General features: G+C 31.5%; 1 long non-coding RNA gene across 1 annotated transcript in view; it reads left to right on the top strand.

Moving 5' to 3' along the window:
- The window catches only part of LOC148282659 (uncharacterized), a 163822-nt gene extending 142931 nt beyond the window's left edge, over positions 1–20891 (top strand). The window contains exon 3 of the long non-coding RNA XR_015822032.1: positions 12670–20891. This is a non-coding gene — a long non-coding RNA (uncharacterized LOC148282659). The remainder of the gene's footprint in view (positions 1–12669) is intronic.
- Positions 20892–21123: the final 232 nt, after the last annotated feature.

The raw sequence follows: 21123 nt of genomic DNA, 5'->3' as shown, positions 1-21123 counted from the left end.
TAAAAAAAACAAATGTTATTCTATATATTTTGTGTAATTCTATAATTGAAGATATATATTCATGTGGAATTGTATGTATCTTTGTTGAATTACCTTTTAAAATAAAATATATACTAGCTGATGACGACTCACCCCGCCTGGTGATAACTTACTGGAGACTGCTTGCTTTGCTACGAGACAACATTTTAATTATTGTAAGACCCTATTGGTAACCCCTGGCTTGATTTCACAACGAATCAGCTTTAAAATTCAACTTGCTTATAAACTAGGTCAATTCCAATTATTATGTTATCAAATAAGACACTTGAATCACACACGGAAGGTTCTGGGTTCGATTCCCGATGAGAACACAAAAATTAAACGTTATTTTTTTATACACTGTATTGTAATTCACCACGTGTGATAATAAAAAATAATACAATGAGGAAGTTCGGCGTTTTTAAAATTTATTAATAGACTCAAACAACACCAAAAAACTTTGTTGTTTTTGTTATATTTTTATGTATCGTATTATCTTAGCAATGATTTTTTTGAATTTTGTTATTAAAAAAATCACTCTGCCCGTGACGTCACAAGTGTCGTCGGTGAGTTGGCTTCCCGGAAACCGGGAATCTATCCAACGCTGTAGCTGATTGGTTGATTAGCGAGAACTTGTGACGAGTTCAATGTAGTTCGTTTTGATTTTTTTTTGTATTTTCAAAAAAATTCTCCATACAATTGAATGCTCTAATTTTTGTAAGTGTTCTCATTGTTTATGTTCAATTTCCCCTTGCATTGAACTTGTTTTTTGATAAAATATATTTCATCTGAAATTTATTGCAAATATATGTATTTTAATTGAGAAATATAAATTATTTTAATTTTTTGCCATATGATGAGTGATGCTTCGATGTCCCCAAACTTTCTTATCTGAGACATTGTTTCAATTTATAAAGGTACTGTACTCTTATATTAGACTTTTTTTTTCAAGAGTCACTGACACATTTTTGGTCAAGTGACTACAAGAGCAGATTCTTGCAGAATGCTAGTACAAGTTACCTGTAATTTGAATGATGTAATCCCGAAAACACGTACGACTTTTGCTCAGAGAAATTTCTCTTTTGTGGCCCCAAGAGTATCAATGTCCCGGATGAACATATTAAGCTATCAAAAAAGAAGGCCATTTTCAGGAGGAATGTACAAGTGTGGGTTTTGTCTAAGGGAAGAATCCATTGCAGAAGACTGCTGCGAGACAATGCATTGATATATATATGGTACTATTAAGTGTGTTGTCCAGGTGTTTATTGAAATTTATGTTTATGTATTATTTTTTATATGCAGTATTATTTAATAATATGCATGCTTCCATTTTCTATTTTGTTGTATCCCAACTCAACACAGGGCTCTTGGTCTCATAGAGTTAGGGATACGTTATTATTTTTTTGTAATATGTGTCTTTATATGAATAAATAAATAAATATTCAAGCTAAAAAATACATTTTTGGTAGACGATGCAAAGGAAAAATAGACTAATAAATTTTTGTGATTTTATTTTATTGAGTTCTATTTTTAATCTAAGATCTTTTAAAAAGTTTTTTTAAGATTAGCATATATTTACACATGTTATTAATTAACCAATTTTGCATTCTCGATTTAAAATCATAAATTTATATAATACGATGAAATTGCAATTATCCAGATTCATGGGTGCCAGACGTTATCCGGATATGCAGAAATCCATATATTTGGATTAATCTTTAAATCAAGGCATGTTTAGGAAGAAAACACTAAATTTGCTCTAAGATCACATTTTTATTACAGCGAATTGGAATCACATTAAAAATTTACTTCATGTCCAGCAAAGTTAAGCGCCGGTAGCCAGCGCACTTTTTTATTCATTAGTATATTATAAAATCTTTATTTTATATTTCCTGATAATGATCCGGATATTTGACAATCCGGTTGACCGGAGCTCGTATTAACGGAGTTCTACTAAAGGTACACTGAGTTGACCGATTTCTTGGATATTTTTTTTTGCTGTTTTTTTTTATATATTCTATTTTATGTAAATTTATATTCGAAATAAAATAAAGATTAACGAACGCGGATTATATTTCAATAAATCTTTTTAAACAATAAAAAAAAAAAAAAAATTTACCCCATCTTTCTGTTTGTTCTTGTTCTAGGTATTCTATAAACTATAAGCGGTTTAAAAAAGCTCTGCCAATTTCAAAGGTGTAATGAGTATTATTTGAACGTAGTTATGCAGAAAGTAGCCGGTCCACAATTTTGAAAAATTGCGATACTGGTATTAATAGATGCAGTAAGGTCAATTCTATGTTCTGCTAAAAACAGCCAGACCGCCTTTATACAAAAAACTGTAATAATCACCTTCTGAAAACAGTGGCGATCACAAAAACAACATTTCTCTATTTGCAAAAAACACCCACAGCACTAGAAAAATCTTTCGGTACTTTAAAAATCATTTAAACTGGTCAAATATATCATTAGATTCTTATTTGTAATGTGAAAAACCTACTGTATTCATTGTTCATCATTTGTCAAAGTCAGGAACATTCCAACCGTTGTGTAGATTTGATTATTCGCTCGTTTCATAAAGGTGCTATTATCTCAGTTTCACTTTTCTATGGCTGCTTGCTTTCTGCATGACTACTCATATTTTTATTTTACCTACGGACCATAGATTAAAAAGAAGATAACATATTAGGTTATTATAAATCCTGAAAAATCTTTTGCGTAAAACTTATTAACCCTTATTCTCTATTATTTACGCAGTATTCAGTTATTGGAAAAATAAATATGTTTTATTAGAATAAGAGTTTGTTGCCGTTCGGCAATAGTGCGCATTTGTAAATACCACTTTTTTTTATAAAATAATTTTAAAAAAGTATTTCGTATTTAAGTATTAGTATTTAAACTCATTCTCTAGTATTCGAACTTAAGTAATTTCACATGTTTTTCTGTATATTTTGTGAGTTTATTTTTAAGTGTGTTAGCATGTATTTTAAAAAAAAATGTATATGCCCCTCGGGTGTTAATGAACAAAATAAATCAATAAAATGTAAAAATAATAAATTATTCTAATGATGATAATATATTTTTTGGTGTTTTATTCTACTGTATATAGAATTTAATGAGCACCAGATTTTTTTCAGAATTTTGTGAAATTTTTTAAATTTGGCTGGTAAAAACGGCAGTCAGAAACCATATAGACAAACTCTCAAATTATCTATTACACATTATATGGTGCCAACTGGCTACAGTGGGCGTTGAGTGCATAATATTATTATGTTAATAAATACTTATGATTGAACACTATGTTGCCGAGCGAAGAAATTCACGGGCTAAAAAAAAAATATGGTACAAAAATTAATAATTAAAGTTATTTTAAAGAAACCCTCAACATTTAATACGTAAAATCTGTATGAAATATTTAAGGTTCATACAGTAGACACTCTTTATAAAATAAATTCTATTATACAAATTTATAAAGAAGAAAAAATATAAGAATTTGAGATGAATAAGTCACTCAGATACCAACATAACATTAAAATTCCTAAATTCCATACAAGTCATGGTCAAAATAGCTTTTTCTTCAAAGGTGCAAAAAGTTTTAATAATCTCCCCAATGAACTAAAAACTATTAAAAATTATACATCAATAAATACATTTAAAGTAAATCTAAAGATTTTTTTTGAACACGTGTAAAAACTACATTCAATTTTAATTAGTATGAATGTATTATTGTTTTATGTTTTTCTTTTATACCCTATGTTTTTATTTATTTTCTCATGTACTCGTATATTTAAAATTATACAAACTCTTATAAATAAACAACTACAACAGTGTAAGTCACTCTCCAAGCACAAGAGTTAGTCTCTTTTTTTGAAGAGTCATAGTGATAACATTTACTAGACGTTTAAAGTAGATCTGTATAGATTTTTTTTTAAAACATGTACCTTTTATGAAATTTATTAATAAAAAATAAAATAAAATGTATATTTGTTCTCCGCCAGTAACGTCACTAATTTTAGTAGGTGAGTTCTTCCGATTGGTGAGTTGGCTTTCCGGAAACCGGACATCTATCCAACGCTGTAGTTGGTTGGTTAATTAGCAGGAACTCGTGACTCGTGTAGTTCAAAGTAGTTCATTTTTATTAATTTTTTTACACATTTTCACGATATTTCACCGTACAATTAAATGCTCTAATTTTTACCACGTTTAAGAAACAATTTTTCTAATACAATTTTCCCGTCTTTCGTCAATTCTGCCGTCATAAGGCAGGTATTTGCCAAAGTCGTATTTTGAGATGTGACACTTTTTAGTATTTATCGATTTTTTATAAATTAAAAAAAAACGAATTAATCATATGTAACACAGTATGTCAATTGTTTAAGAAGTATACAATCTATGTGTGTCATATCTACGCTGGGTTTTTGCTGATAGATCTCTAGAAATTGTTTTAATACTTAATAATAAAAATTATAACGTTTTTTGTACTGAAATATTTTTTGAATAGTTATTTCTACATGGTTACATTTGATAAAATGGTTCAAAATTTATTGTAGAACCTTATATTTTACTATGTGTGATTTTTGTTAAAAAACTGCCCTTTTGCTCATGATGGCGGTGTACTTTCTCATTGTAACAGAATTAATTTTAGGGTTAAGTCTGTGTGAAAATAATAGCGTTACGTTATCTCTGTCTACCCTACAAGAAGACGCGATGTTTATTATACGTAAAAAAATACGTAAGTATGTACATATTTGTTAAAACGTAAGGAGTCAAGTTTGATTAATACTTTGTATCAAAATGGTTGTAATATTTGAGTTAAAAGGCACCTTGCTCGTGCTGTAGAGGAGTTAATGTATGAATGTAGGTTTTTTTCAATAAACTAGATTTTCAACTACATCTCGTCACTTTCCCGCCTTTTTGCTTTTCGCTTTCCCTACATCTACGCATTTCCGGTCTAATACAACTCGCAACTGGTAACCCTGCAGGTTTATAGCTTATCCGACCGCACTTAGTGAGAGTCGATATATCAATGCGAAAATAGTGCGTGTTATTCTGACTGTATTATTTTGATATACATATATTTAAGCAAGTTCATTTTTTTATGATAGAAACGTTTGCGTGATACACTACATTCTGAAAGGATTCCGAATGAAAGCAGTTTAAAATAGGTTCTAGAAAAATCTATCAGCATTGGTATAACCTTAGATTAATAATACGCCACCGGCCAATAAAGTCGACCATACAGACAAAAACCATTATACGAATATCAACTACGAAGTAAGCTACCGTTAAAAGCAATACAACGGGTCGTATGTACTCAGGTCGAGAATTGCAAGCGCCCACCGAAACTGTCAATTGCACGGTTGTTGTTAAACTAAAAATTGAACAAAAAAAAATGGAACGCTTCTATTTTATGTAATAGAGCTAAAAGGTGCTTAAGCGGGAGCGAATTATTTCTCTATATCAAATATAATTTATTAAGAATTTGAAAAAAAATACACATATAAAGTAATAAATTTTGGTCCACCTCGTGATCTTATAATCAGCTCGTTTGCCCAGTCAACCATGCAAGATGTTTAGGGTTTGATTCCCTGCTGATTAGCATGGAATACACTTTAAAAAGTGTTAAACTAGAGTATTTCATGGTCTATCCTCCGATTACAATTGCAATCTTATTTTGTCTATGAAATTTAATATTTATCTGTAGGATATTTTAATGAAAACGTGTTCAATGACAGATGTTGGTGTAGATACTTAATTTTTTAACACAAATATACACATTTTCAGACAAAAATTCAATTGTATTTCATAGACAATTGAAGATAACTCAGTTAACTTTCTACTGTAATCGTGGACCTTGACTGGTAACAAAAATGATCAATATACGCTGCGGTTGATGTGCTAATTTTGTTCTCCATGCACCATTACCATTGGTAGTTGAAAGGGAGTTATGATAATCTAATTTTGTAAACAGTTCTAAATATATTAGATAAAATTTCATTTTAAAGCGCCGAATCGTAAAAACGACGCTTTCAGACATTATAAAATATTGTATTCACTTATTTTCACATATCCAAAAATTTATGCACGGAATAATTGAAGAAAATAATTAGATTAAATATTATATTATAAATATTATTATTGCCTGTCTGCCAATTAATTTAATCTCTGTTGTCTTCTTCTGGGTTATTATGCCGTGTGTCGATCGCGCTCTTTGATCGACACTTTCCTAGATGGTCCTTTATCATTAGGTCTATTATTATTATTAGTTAAAGGCAGGCAGCCTTTGCTAATGCGCCTATATCTCGTGTACTGCTTTTTGTCTACGTTCTTCTTCCTTTAAAAAAGCATCCAAACGGTTTTTGAACTAGTTGACCAAAACGGAATGGACAATTAGACTTGGCATTTTATTCCAGTCTGAAACTACCCTGATAGAAAGGAAGTATTTCTTGGGATCAAGGTGGAATTGGAGAAGTCAGAGCTTCCAGTTATGACCCCGTAAATTTGTGTTGGGATTTAATTAATACATCTCATGCAGGGTGCAGTCATAGTAATTATTGAGTATCTTATAAGTTTCTATCAAGTCCCCTCTTTTCCGTCGTTCTTCCAATTATGTAAGTTCTAGGGCTTTTAATCTACAGTGGTAATTGTAATTAAAAAAATAATGTGCATCTGAATATAATTATTTATTTCTCTTATTTTACGAACGCCTTTGTCGTATTCTGACGTATTTTTTGGCACTTAAAAACGTATTTCAGCCAACCATTAAAATGTACTGAAAACATTGTATTTATTAAATTTTAAACGAATTTTTAAATTAGAAAACAGATTAGCAATTCTGCTTATCTGTTTTCGTTATTATATATTCGTGTACGTTTTATTTTATTTTTGTTGTGGATGTAGCACGGTGTGATTGGATAGGCTTTGTTTATGTTTTCTGGTTTACATGGAAGTCAGTAAATATATAATAGTGTTGCGAGTAATTTTCTCAGCCTCCTACCGACAGCTTTCTTAACTATGTTTCTTTACTCATTCATTCATACCTAACTGGAAACTAATCGTCATTTAGAAATATCTCAGTAGCTACGTGGTAATAACCGACGCGATAAAAGTTTCTCACTATGAGTGTTTATCGTTTTAACGTTTTCAATGGAACATCGACTAAAGTTTATCGATCGGAAATAATTTTATTTTTTAATATTGCCACACTCATGCGTGGCAATCTAGTTTTAAATGTCATCACTCAAAATATTTACGTTTTTCAAATTGCGGTATTTAGCAACGTGCAATTATTATTTTAGTTTAAGTATGGAAATTACTCCAAACATTTTTTTCATGATAGTGTAATTATTGTTTGTGCGCAATTTATCGTGTTATATTTTTTTAACTCAATTTGAGACATAAATAAAATAAAACATTAGTCAAAAACGGCAATGACGCCTATAACATGAGCGTAAATATATTAATTAAGACAAAACAAACAAGCTTAATATTTTCGTAATTAAATTAAATACTTATAAATGTAGTTTTAATTAAGTTCTTTAAGACAGAAAACCTTGCAATGTGCCAAACAAACGAACGACAAACGAATGAACTAAAACTCACACAGATCATATAAAAATCGACTCGCGTTGACTTCGACGTTTGGCGTTTGACCACGATAAACAGATACACTTAATTACAGATTCCAAAACTATTATTACTCAAACGAAAGGCATAACCCCAACAATACAACACATACAAATATTTTTTTTATTTTTTTTTATTAAATCATACAATTTTTTTTTTTTTTGCACTTCCAGGAGTTACAACAAACTCATTTTGGGACAGAATAATATTTACATAAAAGTATGATAATAATAATAATAATAAAGTAACAAGTAATAATATGGATATAAAACTGAAATAAGATAGCGAGAAAATATTCAAAGAAATTAAAACAATTCAAAATAAAAATTAATATTAAACATTTGCATATAGTAAGAAAGAAATATCCGAGGAAAAAGAAAAACTTAAAAATAAATTTCACCTTCTGCGTACCTCCTAATATAATCACTAGATCCTCAACACAAAGACAACTTCAACAAATACAAACTAATTCCTCTTTCGGACAAAGGGATTTGATCTTGAGAATTATGCAATTAAAATATATATGTCGGCCTCGTGGTGTAATGGTCAGCGCATTTGCCTACCATACAAGAGGTCTCGTGTTCGATTCCCGACATGGTTGATATGAATTATTGTTTAAAAAGGTGTTTTTACACTAGAATATTTCATAGTCCCTGGACTGGTACCTGAAGCGTAAGACTGATCACCTTACCTTCGTGTTACAAAAATGATCAAGATACGCTGCGATTGGTGTACCAATGCAGTGCCCTGTGCACCATTAGGTACGGAAAGGGAATTATGATGATGATGAAATATATAACTAACTTCCACAATCCATTAAAACAATTAGTAATGAAAAAATGTTCAAAAAGGTTATAAAAAAATAGATAGTGGAGGTGGGTAAAAGTAAAATGGATTGTCTTATTTCCCCAAATCAATATTTAATCACCTGCTCCATAAACGTATAGCTTATGTTATGTTTTTATTATTTTATTGTATGTTGTATAATATAAATAATATAGGTATACATAAATTAAATATAAACAAATACGTAGTGTTCAAAACAGTATTAACATTTTGTAATTTCTCTCTGTATATAAAGTATTCTTTTTATATTCTCAGATGTAAAAAAAGTATATTGTTAAGTGTCCTTGGCACGGTTACCCAGTGAGGACACATATTTTAATTATTTATTATTGTTCGTAATGTAAAAAAATAAATAAACTAATCCACTTTCACTGTGATCGGTCAAGTTACTTAAGGACTTTTTATCGACGTGGTAAACATCTGTGATTGAGGTACAGTAGCTCAATCGCAAATAACTTTCGACGTGCTTAAAAACATGCTAAGCATTTGAGCGATCACAATGAACAATAATGAACATGCTAAAGTTATCGCAGTCATAAGTCAACGCGTGTGTAATCTCTAAGTCAACGGTTAGTTTTTTGTTTTCCTCGTAAATAAATACAGTTCACTGGCAAAAAATCGGCGCTTACTATAAAAAAAATACAATATATTGCATTTGCGAAACAGTAAGGAGTATCTAATACAAAAAAATAAAAAGTAAATTATAATTACTATGGCGACTGCTTTTCTTGACATTTGGCCTGCCAACCGCTGGCTTAATGCAATAAATAGCATGAAAAATAATAAATAAATAAATAAAAATAGCAGTTTTAGAATATATTCCATATTTTCCGCCGGTGAAATTCAAATATGTGATTGCGCAGCAGGATTATACGTCAATATTTTGACATTCAAATAAATTATTAGCACGTCGATAGTTATTTGCGATTGAGCTACTGGTCGATTTTAAACGCGATATACGAGTATTACTAAATAGCGGCGTAGATTTTCCCGGTCACTGTTATAAATATGATTGGTTATTTTAGGGGATCCCGTGTTGGTTGGACTCGTTCCGACGCGAGGTTTCAGCTACTGTTGCAGGAGACATATTTTGTTTGTAGTTAAGGCAATACAAGGTATCAGTGATAGCAGGACACTAAATCCCGATCACCCTTCAAGTGGATCGGAAGATCTGTTGACGAACGTCAGCAGACTGCCTTCTTCTGGCGAGTTATCTATGGTTTCCTCGTCAGCAGAGTAAACGCAAGTTCCTAAAACAGGACACAGCCGAAACATCCCATCCTGGCCTACTATATGATATATCATAAACGCAACAAGTTTATAAAGTTTTTTCTTGGATAATAAAACTCCGATTATTCGGATCATTGAGTGCAAGATTTTATTTCTTTTAAAATGTTACACCGAATTGGAATCACATTAAAAACTTACTTAAACATGTCCAGCTAAGGTAATTGCATTAAATTAAAATAAAAAAACATCTTTATTTCCTGATAACGATCTGGATATTTGAAAATCCAGATGACTGGAGTTCAGATAGACGTTCTATTGTATATTTAGAAGTATATTGATGTACCACATACTTATTTTTATAACTTATTATTATGTTTCTGACCCAATATAATATTTGTGGGGATATACTCGTATGTCTGTGTCTACTAATTACTCGTTCCAACTCAACACAGTACTTTAAGTCCCATGGAGTTAAGACTTGTGTCGCAAAAAAATGTGTAATAAACTACGTATAAGTAAATAAATAAATGAAAATATTTATTGGTTATTTTTTTAATTCGGCAAGTAAAAACCCCATTGACGTGTGAGCATTACCCATGCAGCACGAAGCATAAACAATGTTCATTATAAGCAAGGTAAAACATAATGCTAATCCCGTATCAAAAATATGTTTTCTAGAATATTCGAGATCATGGGATACTTTTTGATAACAAACTTAAATTCAACCATCACATAGACCACATTTCAAAGAAAGCGTCCAAAATCTGTGGATTTATTTTGCGAATACCTAAGCCATTCAAAAGCCCGAAAATTGCAATTACATTGTATAAACATTTGCTCGCAGCTTGCTTGAATTTAATTTGATAATATGGTCTCCTAATTATAATATTCATATAACGCGGATTTTATCGGTGGCACGTAAATTTTTGAAATCGTTAATACTTAGAATTTAGAATTTCATAATTAACTATTATGATCGTCTAGAGTACTTTCATATCTTCAGTTTAGAATTCAGAAGGATTTTGGCTGGTTTGATATTCTTGCACAAATTAATATCTAACTGATATCCTTGCTCAGAGAAACCTTACTGTACCTCGCCGTAACTTGCGTACCAATCCTGCCTTTGCTGTGGGAAATTATAAAACTAACATCGAATTATTTTCCCCTCTGCCAAGGATCCTCATAACAGTGAACGAAATCTCATTAAACGGTGCTTCGATGTGTTCCTACAGCAAGGGCAGGCATTCAAGAAGCAAGCGGTTTTATATCTTCCTAGAAAAAATATCTATGAAGTGCGCCCAGCGCAGCGTCCAGTCCGTTCTTAGTGAACGATGAAACAAACCGATTACCTAAGCTTATTTCTCCATACATAAGAGTACACTACACTTAACATTTTTAACGCAAGTCAGATTTTTTAGTACTAAAACAAGCTTGCAGATTACAAATATTATTCGAAAATTCTCTATTTGGAAATTAGTATTTTGAACGTTATTTCCGAAGGACTATTTTTATTTGATAGGATACCGTTGACATATTATGTATCACATAGGACATGTGGCGTTCGCAGAGACCGTTTTTGGCACTATTCATTTTAAAAGGAATCGGCCCGTGCTCAGTGTTGACAGTTACTGCTAAATATCATTGTGGTATTTGTAAATAATATTTTGTACAAGTATTGTACTAAAATAGTGTAGAATAAAGCTATGTATATCGCGTGGTTAATAATAATTGTTGTTTGTGTTGATTTTTACAGAACCACAGAAAAAATAGTCATTTATTACTTACATATTGTGTACTTGTATGTAGGTATAAATTAATGAGCATTTTTTTGTAGATTACCTAAAAAATTAATCACGGCTCGCCACTAACGCCTTCTAACTACCTTTTACCCGCGACTTCGGTCGTACGGTATTAAGGAGAGATTAGATTTTTCGTCTATCAATAAGAATTTTCCTGACGGAATAAACTAACCATATATAAAGCGAGTCAATTATAGAAACTAAAACAATTTATTTAAATTGTTGTACCTTACAGCCTGTTCATTTCCAAATAATGTTGCTCATGGTTGATATATCTTTTTTTTCATTGTTTTTTTTTAATTTGGGATAAAAAAATAAGTATTCTGTTTTACTACTAACCTCTTCGGCTATCTCTTTGCAAAAAAATAAATTTGACCCATTAGTTTCTTTGTAGACGTCGCTCAGTACGCAACTCCTGATTCGAATTTAACCATGCCGTGTTGTGTCCTTTTAAAGTGGAGAAATACTGCTAGGATCTTAAAGAAACAGGATGCAATCACATTTTATGTGTAATTATCAAATGAATGTGTTTGTCACAAATGCATTACCTAAAAATTGAATTAATTTTCCATCTGTCAGATTGTCGAAGAAACAAAATGGAAATTTCGTTAGTGTTGCCAGGGTAGTAATTTTTTTTACCCTACTTTGCTCATATAATAAGAGAAATAATAAAATTGAACCTCGGATTAAACAACGCCGTGGTGGACATTTGGCCGACATTATCTTTAAAACATAAAATTTTATTTAACATGATATAAAAATATCCGTTTTATGTACAAAAATTTGCAAAATTTACAAAATTTGTTTTATATTTTAAGTTCAAAGTTCATTAATTCAATTACTCTTATTAAATGACCCTTTACTTATCTACTCTGTTGTATCAATCAATGTTTCCGAGTGCACAATAAAACTTGAGAAAAATTAACAAATTGTTTTTTTTTTTACCTTACATTTGTGTTATGGTTATATTCTTCGCGATCTGGCAGTATTACTCGGTGTATTCAAGTATGCGCGCGGCGAAAGTGTGTCTAAGTGGGGGAATTGTTGGACACAGTCCGATGTATTCAAATATTATTCTACGCTCCTTCTGGACTATTCTTAATTCTATGTATATTTGTTTAATTCTAATGAATTTTTTTCTTTGTTTCAGATTGCTTCGTGATGTCGTCCTTCTTTTCCTTTCACCTGACCGGACTAAGGGCAATTGAGAAAATAAAGAAATAAATAATGTTCGACGACGATTGGCTTATAAATTATGCTCAATAAATTATTCCTTCCCTATATTTCCCCATTTACTCCCCGAATTCGTATTTTTCCAATTATATACTTGTTTTATTTTAATTATTCACTTACAGTGGTGCATGGTATAACGTTATTGTTGAAAGTTTATGACTATTTTATATAACACATTACGACGATCAGATATAATAAAAGAGATGAACAGTATTTCCAGTATCAGATCAGATCAGTAGGGCCAACGTGTCTTGCGTCGGCCCTACTGATCGCCAAAAATAATAATGCTTCTAGGGTTAAACATTATGCTAATTCATTTAAGGCTGTAGTCTGGTAAAACGAACGCAAAGTGAGGAAATCATACGATTTTGCTATTTTAAAACGAACATTTTTTTTTTAATCGTGCAAAAATAAAAAAATAAAATCACATGAATTATCCAGAACCAGAATTATCTTCTTTTTAAAAAAAAAAAATACAATTGTATAAAAACAGGTTTCAACTAAGTATTACCGAAGGCATAATTTCACGTAGAAATAAAGGAAAATGTCACAAAAATGTATGTGATTTAAAATGCTTGTATTTCTTTACAAAAACAAAAAATAAAAAGTTGGCTTAGGCCACTTTCATGTTCAGTTTATTATCTTCAAATTATTACACCAAATTTTAGTTCAATACTTAGTCTTTATTGAGATCCCAGATACCTAAGTTTAGTCTAAACTTGAAATGGCGTAATCTGCCGGTCTAAAAGGAATTATACTTTAACATATTACAACAGAGATGAAGAACATTTAAGAGAAGGTAATATAGAAGTCTAGGCATCTACAGGGCTTCTGACCTGTCAATGGCTGGTTTAAGTGGCCACTTTACACACTGTGTAACATTCACCATTATGCCTATATTTGAACATCTATATTCCTTCAATTCTTTCATCTGTTGATGTTTGTGAACTTAAACCAGCCATTGACAGGTCATAAGCCCTGTAGATGCCTAGACTTATATATTACCTTCTCTTAAATGTTCTTCATCTCTGTTGTAATATGTTAATATCCTGTTGTAATATGTTAAGCTCCCCAGGGAGTTCAATCCAGTCCTTGTCTAAAAAAATTAGGACAAACTCAAAATATTGTTGAATTATACTTTAGTTACATAAAACTTTTAAGTATATTTTTCAATTAAAATACCTTTAAAAAATATTGTTTTTATCTTAGTTATGTGTTTTAATTTATTTATTATTGCGCGATTGAAAAAAAACATTCGTTTTAAAATGGCGAAATGGTATGATTTCCTCATTTTGCGTTCGTTTGACCAGACTACAGCCTTAAGAATCAAAACCCGGACTTCGGACCAGAATTTTTCGCTAATATTGTTCGCTTTTTTCTGTAATCGTTTTTTTTTTATGAGTTCACCTACCATTCTTGAGGTCCCGGGTTCGATTCCTGGCAGGATAATTGTGAAATATTGAATTAAAGATTTTTTGATTTGCAATATTTCAATGTTCGTAGACTGGCATGTAAAGCGTGAGACTTCTCACCTTACCTTCATGTAATATATGATGAAACTATGCTATACTTTACCAGTGCAGTGCCCTATGGACCACTATGTGAAGAAACGGGGGTGATGAGGATTATTATTTTATACGTATGAAACATGAACCCCTGAAATTATACGATTTAACATTATTTCCTGAAATGTTAAAATTATTAACACAGCTGCATATAATTCCATAGATTTTTTTTAATGAATGTGATTACTAACCTTTTTAGACAATTTAAATATTTTATTATTTCAGTTATCAATATTTGTTTTATAACATTTTCTTTCACTGTTTTTGATGTATTTATTTAGGTATCAAAAATTAATTTCTTCTTCCTGTGGAACATCGCCTTCTACCTGCAGTAAATAAACAGGTACTTTTAAAATTCATTTATGATAATCTGTTTCACTTTTTTTATTTATTATTTTTCGTTTTAGTTTATTTCATTTATATTATGTTTTATTTTATACTGTTATCTATGCAATTTTATGCCGGTAAGAATAAATTTACATTCAATATTGATTTTATATTTTTTTACCTTTCAAATCAAAGGTAAAACAACTGTTGCTTAGAGAAAAATTTAAATCAATTCAACACGATTAAAACGTAAGATTTGCAGTGGGAACCGTGTTGCAAATCAGATGTAAAAAATTGTATCAAATTAAGTTTAAACAGAAATGTTTTCAAAATTATAAATTCATACTTTGCAGTTATTATTTTTTTGATGTTAACGTCAAATTAATTGTCAATTTGCCCATAAGTATGTTCGTATTATATTGATTTAATTTGTTTCCATGTATGATTTCTTTCATAAGAAAACATTAAATGGTTGCATAAATATTTTTAAAAAAATATACATTAATGTTCATAAAAGTTTGAATAGCGTACTCGTCATTGTTTCACAGATTCAAATTATTGTTATTTGTATTTATAGGGTGAGTGCCATGGTATTTGCAAAGCTGATCAGACACTCTATCTAATGGTCAAAAATAACAAACGTAAGAATTTATCTCCATTATAAACACTTTTTAGTGTGTTTTTAAAATTAACGCATTACATTGATTTATTTTTGACCATTCAATTTAGAATGTGCAATTACTGCAGCATGTCATATTGATATAACACCAACCCTACATAACTTTTAGTTGAACCTATATTTATACATTAATATACTGATGATGCATGATTTATTAAATGTTTTTTAGGGCGTGGCTTCGCATGATCAATTAGTGCATGATTTGATTTGACTATTTTGACATCCAGGACTAAAATCCCATCTAAAAGTTTTCATAATACCGTCATAACCCACAATACCCGTACGAAAGGAATACTTACGGACGACACCCATTTTGACAAGAGATCATTGTTTGTCATCCAAACGAATTAAAACATATTAATTTGATAACTGACAACTTACGCCTTGGCCAGCTTCTCATATTACTTCTAACAATGCACTGACATTGCCTTTAATCACATTTCCTCTTTCAATCTTCATCCAGATCATGTTTTAGATAGCTAAGAGAATTATTAATACTCAAGTAATAGTTAATATACCACTGGGTAGGTCCTTTGAAGTAGAAAATTACCTTCTACCGCGACTTAGTCAAATGTCTGTCCGTTCAAATTTAAACTTTCATGCAGAAGTTCATTTTTTAACAAAGTTTCACTTCAGCCAAAACAAAATGGCGCGTGGCGTTTGTTGGCAAAATTACCACTAGTATAGACATCAATCATAATATAAATATAAGACGCGTTGTAATCTAGCTCCAATATATTATTAAAATTTAACATTATTGGCATTAATGGAAACGGGGAACTAGAATCCCAACCGCCTATGCACAGTATTGCAAGACGTGTTGGGATGTTTATTGTACATAGCCCTTGAGGTGATGAAATAAAAAAGAAAATTACAAACAATATTCAAATTGTAAATAAGATTACCTTTATGATTACGTTTCAAGCGGATGTCCAGTATTGAAAAAACGTTCCTCGATTTTACTTTACCAATGGCGTGCATTAGGTGTGGATAAAGGCAGCCACGACACACTACGCGAGAATAGTGTGATTCTAACCATATAACATACATGCACGTCCATAACACGACATGGCAATGTAACCCGCCTTAAGGTGCAGTTTTAATGCCGAAATTAAACGGCGTTTATTGACAAAAATCATTAGAATAACTTGCAATACAATTGTCAGAGTAAATTAATGGTAAGCCAACAAACACGCGATACAAGCGAAGTGACAAATTGTCTGCCGTTAAAAAATGACTCATAGACTCCCCAATGAACGGATTCAACTTCTGCTTTAAAGCGCCTATCCATTCGCGTACCTATACATCATTTCTGGTGTTTCACTCCTTTCTGGATTCCCGTCTGCCAAGTCCGAGGGCCTCTCGCGGTGGAAGCAGTCAGTACGGTGTTCTGTCTCTTGTCGCGCGCTATGGCAGTGTGGTTAGCTGGTTGTCGTGAAACTCGTCCACAGCCTCTAGTCGCACTGCCCTAGTGAGAGACATATTAGCTACCTCTTCAAGCAATCCTGCCACCAGGCAGCAGCTTCCCATGGTCTCCAATCCTACGATTTCCAGTCCAGATGTACAATATCAAATATGTTATGTTTTACGCATAAGTTGTTGCTTAGCTGAATGCGAAGTTGAGGTGTATAGAAACAAAAACGTAAGGGCTCATTTTGTGTAATTTTTCGCTTATTGAAGCGTGATGCTTTTTTTCGTATCTTGGCGGAATGAAGGATATATTTATGTGTATGAAATATTGTTTTCGTCTTAATGGCTGCTCTCAAGTGAAAATCCTGTATAATCCACCTCATTATGTGGTAGTTGAATTACGTGTTCGCCTACGATACTCGAGGTCCTGGGTTTGACTCCTCGTAGGGTGGACGTGATATATGGATTTTTAAAGTTTATTTAACTTCAGTCTTTCATTGTTACTAGACCGGTACCTGAATAAAATTCTTCCTTACCCTCCTATGTCAGATCTATCAGGTGCGAATAAGCGTTTGATGATGATGTTCTGTGTCGTCAGATAGAACCAGCAGCTCAATCACAATGGCCGCATTTGGAGGTAATAACCGACGCGATAAAAAAATCTAATGAATTAAGCGCTGGTTAAGGACAGGAGGTGATAAACATCTATGATTGATCACCAAAACCCTGGACGAGTGTTTTTAACTCAATAACTACTCTTAAGTAAAAATTATGAAAAATTAAATCGAGTCTACATCAAGGTTTACGTAAAATATTTATACATTGAAATATTTCGTAGTTCCTGAACTGGTATCCGAAGCGTAAGACTGGCCATCTTGCCTTCGTGTGCATAACAAACAATTGAGATACGCTGTGATTGGCGATGACGCTTCCGTTTTTGTTTCTATATGCCACAACTGTAGATATATAAATATTTATACACAAACCTTACTAAGCATAGAAGGGTGGTAAGAGAGAGAATTGGAAAGTCAGCGCTAGCCGATGATTTGTTTTGTAGTTTTCTTGAACAGTATTACAATGATAGCAGGACACCAAATGCCGAACACTCTTCAAGTGGATCGGAAGATCTGTTGACGAATGACAACAGTCCGCCTTCTCCTGACGAGTTTTCTGTGGTTTGCTCGTCACTAGGGCAAATGCGGAGAGGCTCCTGAAACAAGCCACAGCCGAAACCTCCCACCCGACCCTTACATAATATATCAACTAAATAACTGAACAAAGTTTTTCCCTGCAGTAAATTTAGTAGAATAAATTTATTTTTTTCAAGTAAACAAATAAATAACCATCCCTTTGAAGTAAATATAAGCCTCGTACATTACAAGAAAGGATAAAGAATAATGCAACACACATATCAAAAAAAAAAAAGAACAGTATCAATACGGACATTTAATAATAAGAAAGTTCAGTTGTTTTTCATATTTTTTTATTTGTTTATAGACTATTAAACTAATTTAATTTTTTTTCATGTATTGTATTCCCAGCGCTACGATTTTTAAAATGTTGTATTTCTGAAATTACTCCGTGTGTGACGTCTCAAGTTCTCTTCCAATTTTTCTCTGTCCGTTGCGGTAAGTAAACCGAAAATCTTCCACACGAGTGACGTCGTTCAAAGTCGTACATTTTTATTGACTTTGCGTATAATTATTAAATTATTAAGCTCTAATTTTTACCGCGCGTAAGAAAACTTTTTTTTGCATCCGATTTCCCCTAGGGCCTCATTATAGGCGATACTTTGTATGTGTCTACATTAATATACCCATGATATTAAATCCAACTGAATATGTACCTCATCAACGCATTTTTGATGTCGTCAAAAACCAAGTTTGTATTTTATAAATATATCGGTAATCCTACCTAAAACATTCTAGTTTGTTGGTGAAAATTCTTGGAGGAAGTCAATTGTAATTTATTATATTAAAAAAAGACAAGGGATACTTAAATCCGCAAATTTGGAATATCGAGTACCGGTTTCATCGCTTTGACGACATTTTCGAGACCGGTGTTTTATTTAGCATATTGCAACAGAGATGAAAAATATTTTAAAGAAGATAATATAGAAGTCCGGGCATCTAAAGCCCCTATACCTGTCTGGCTGGTTTCAGTGGCCATTTTACACAATGTGTAACATTCACCATTCTGCCTATATTTAAACAGCTATATTCCTTCAACTTTTCCATCTGTTGATGAAGTTTAAGTGCTGCAACCTTTATTGATGCGGATGAGATACATCCGATTGAATTATTTCACCCACATACTAGGCAACGACTGAAAATATTTTTCAATTTTTATACTTCTTGGACCAGGTGGATTTTTCGACAATATGCTGAGTTTGTCCAAATTTTTGCACACAAGGACTGGAGTTAATACTAACATATTACAAGAGAGATGAAGAACATTTTAAAGAAGGGAATACAGATAATGTTCTTTAAAATGTTCTTCATTTCTGTTGTAATATGTAAATAATAACAGTTCCCTAGGGGGTTAAATCCAGTCGTTGTCTGCAGAAATTTGGATAAACTCAAAATATTTCTGGTGTCTTATTGTAAAATTTAATGTACATATACATATACAAAGCAGCAAAGCTAAAGAATTAAAATGATATAATAGTAAAAAATTAAATTATTTTTTCTGAAGGACATTTTTTTTTACGAAGTGTCATTTAAATACAAGGAGTTCATATCATAGTGTTGTTATTTTGACTATATGTATTTTTAAACTGATTAAAATAAGAAAACACAAACTCTCGGTTTTTACCTAGTAACAGTTTAAGGAAATCCTTCAGATAAAAATTATTCAATCAAATTACTAGCATATAATTTCGAAATTTTATCCTTACCAACCTCTAAGCTACCGCGTAAACGATGAAACCGGTCACTGATTATTCCAAATGTGCATTTAAATATTACTCGTCTTTTACTTCTATATTTTTTGTAAGTGATTTTATCAGTTCGCTAAAAAAAATTCAAACATTTTTTTTCAAATACGGAGGCATATTTCCCATTTCTACTTAATAAACTAATTAAATCTAAGTCCGTTACATATCCTTGTGTGCTTAGTAAAGCAGTGTTAAATATAGGTAGATTTAATTTAAAACGTTTTATATTTCAGCCCGTGTGATAAACAGGTAAGTGTCATTTTATGGTTCCTATTTTGTGAAAACGGATAATCAATTTAACTGACAAAATGCGTCTTTTTGATTATCAAATTATTTTTAAAACTAAAATTCACTTTTATTAAATAATGAATCTGGAGTATGTCCAAACATTTAGGGGAAGTACTAGATTTTACCCTCACGGCCCTCATGCGAAGTTAATAGAGTTATCTTCAATCGAATTTTCTGTAAGAAAATATGTATATTTGTTTTTTTTATTGTTATTGATGAAGATACCCACTTTAAAATTTCATATAAATATATGCAGTTTCGTGCAGAACGTTCGATTTTACTTTATAAACTAATAAAGAAAGTTCTGGTAACTTCTCATTGTAATTCGGGCCCAGGGAGCTCATTTAAAATTATTAGATCACACAAGATATAGTTAACTTTTTTGTGAAGTTAATATGAAAAGAAATCCGACGGAATGGTTATTGTTCAAACCGTGTGTAAAGTGGCCACTCAAACCTAAATATCCATGTTGGCAATCTATGCCAATCGTGATATCTTTATTTAATTTAATTTTTTTACATTTGCAATTCCAATAGCAGATACAGTTACAGTTTTTGTTTCCAGTCCTGACCAGCTATAGATTTTTATTGAGGGCGCGTCCAGGTTCGATTCCTGGTGAGATCACAATAATCAGCATAGTACTACACTCCCCTACTTGGTTAATGGAATAAATGTATTATTGTTGTATAGTATTCAATCTTTAATGGGAACTATTTAATCTATATTTTATGTATTTCCTTTGAGGTTTCCTGCTCTGTTAAAGATGTTGTAATTTGTAATAATTATGTTATGTTAAACATTACAAGTAGAGGTAATGAATTGTTCTGAATGTTTACTTGTATTGTTAACTGTGCATGTTTGTTTTATTGTTGAAATGCGAACGAAAATGCTTGTGTGTATTTATGTTTCTGGTAAATAAAATAAATTTTCTAAAATACTGATGTTCTTTTATTTCCTGAGTGTTACCTTTTTTATTTGTGTAAATGTTACAGAAATGAAGTGGAAAGAAGCCTTGGAAATTCTATTTAAATGGCAAAAAAATGTTGACAGTTATTGCAACGCAATCTGACAATTATTTGATCTTAATTTTGAATACACTGCATTGTATAATACTCTGGACCGCGGGAATGGTAATTTAACATAAAATTATGTTTATATGTTTGTTCT

The sequence above is a fragment of the Micrasema longulum genome, unplaced genomic scaffold, assembly GCF_059751315.1.
Source record: "Micrasema longulum isolate JH-2025_06_02 unplaced genomic scaffold, ASM5975131v1 h1tg000306l, whole genome shotgun sequence".
NCBI classification, from domain to species: domain Eukaryota; kingdom Metazoa; phylum Arthropoda; class Insecta; order Trichoptera; family Brachycentridae; genus Micrasema; species Micrasema longulum.
The sequence above is the reverse complement of the archived record's forward strand: the minus strand, read 5'-3'. Positions and strand labels throughout refer to the sequence as shown.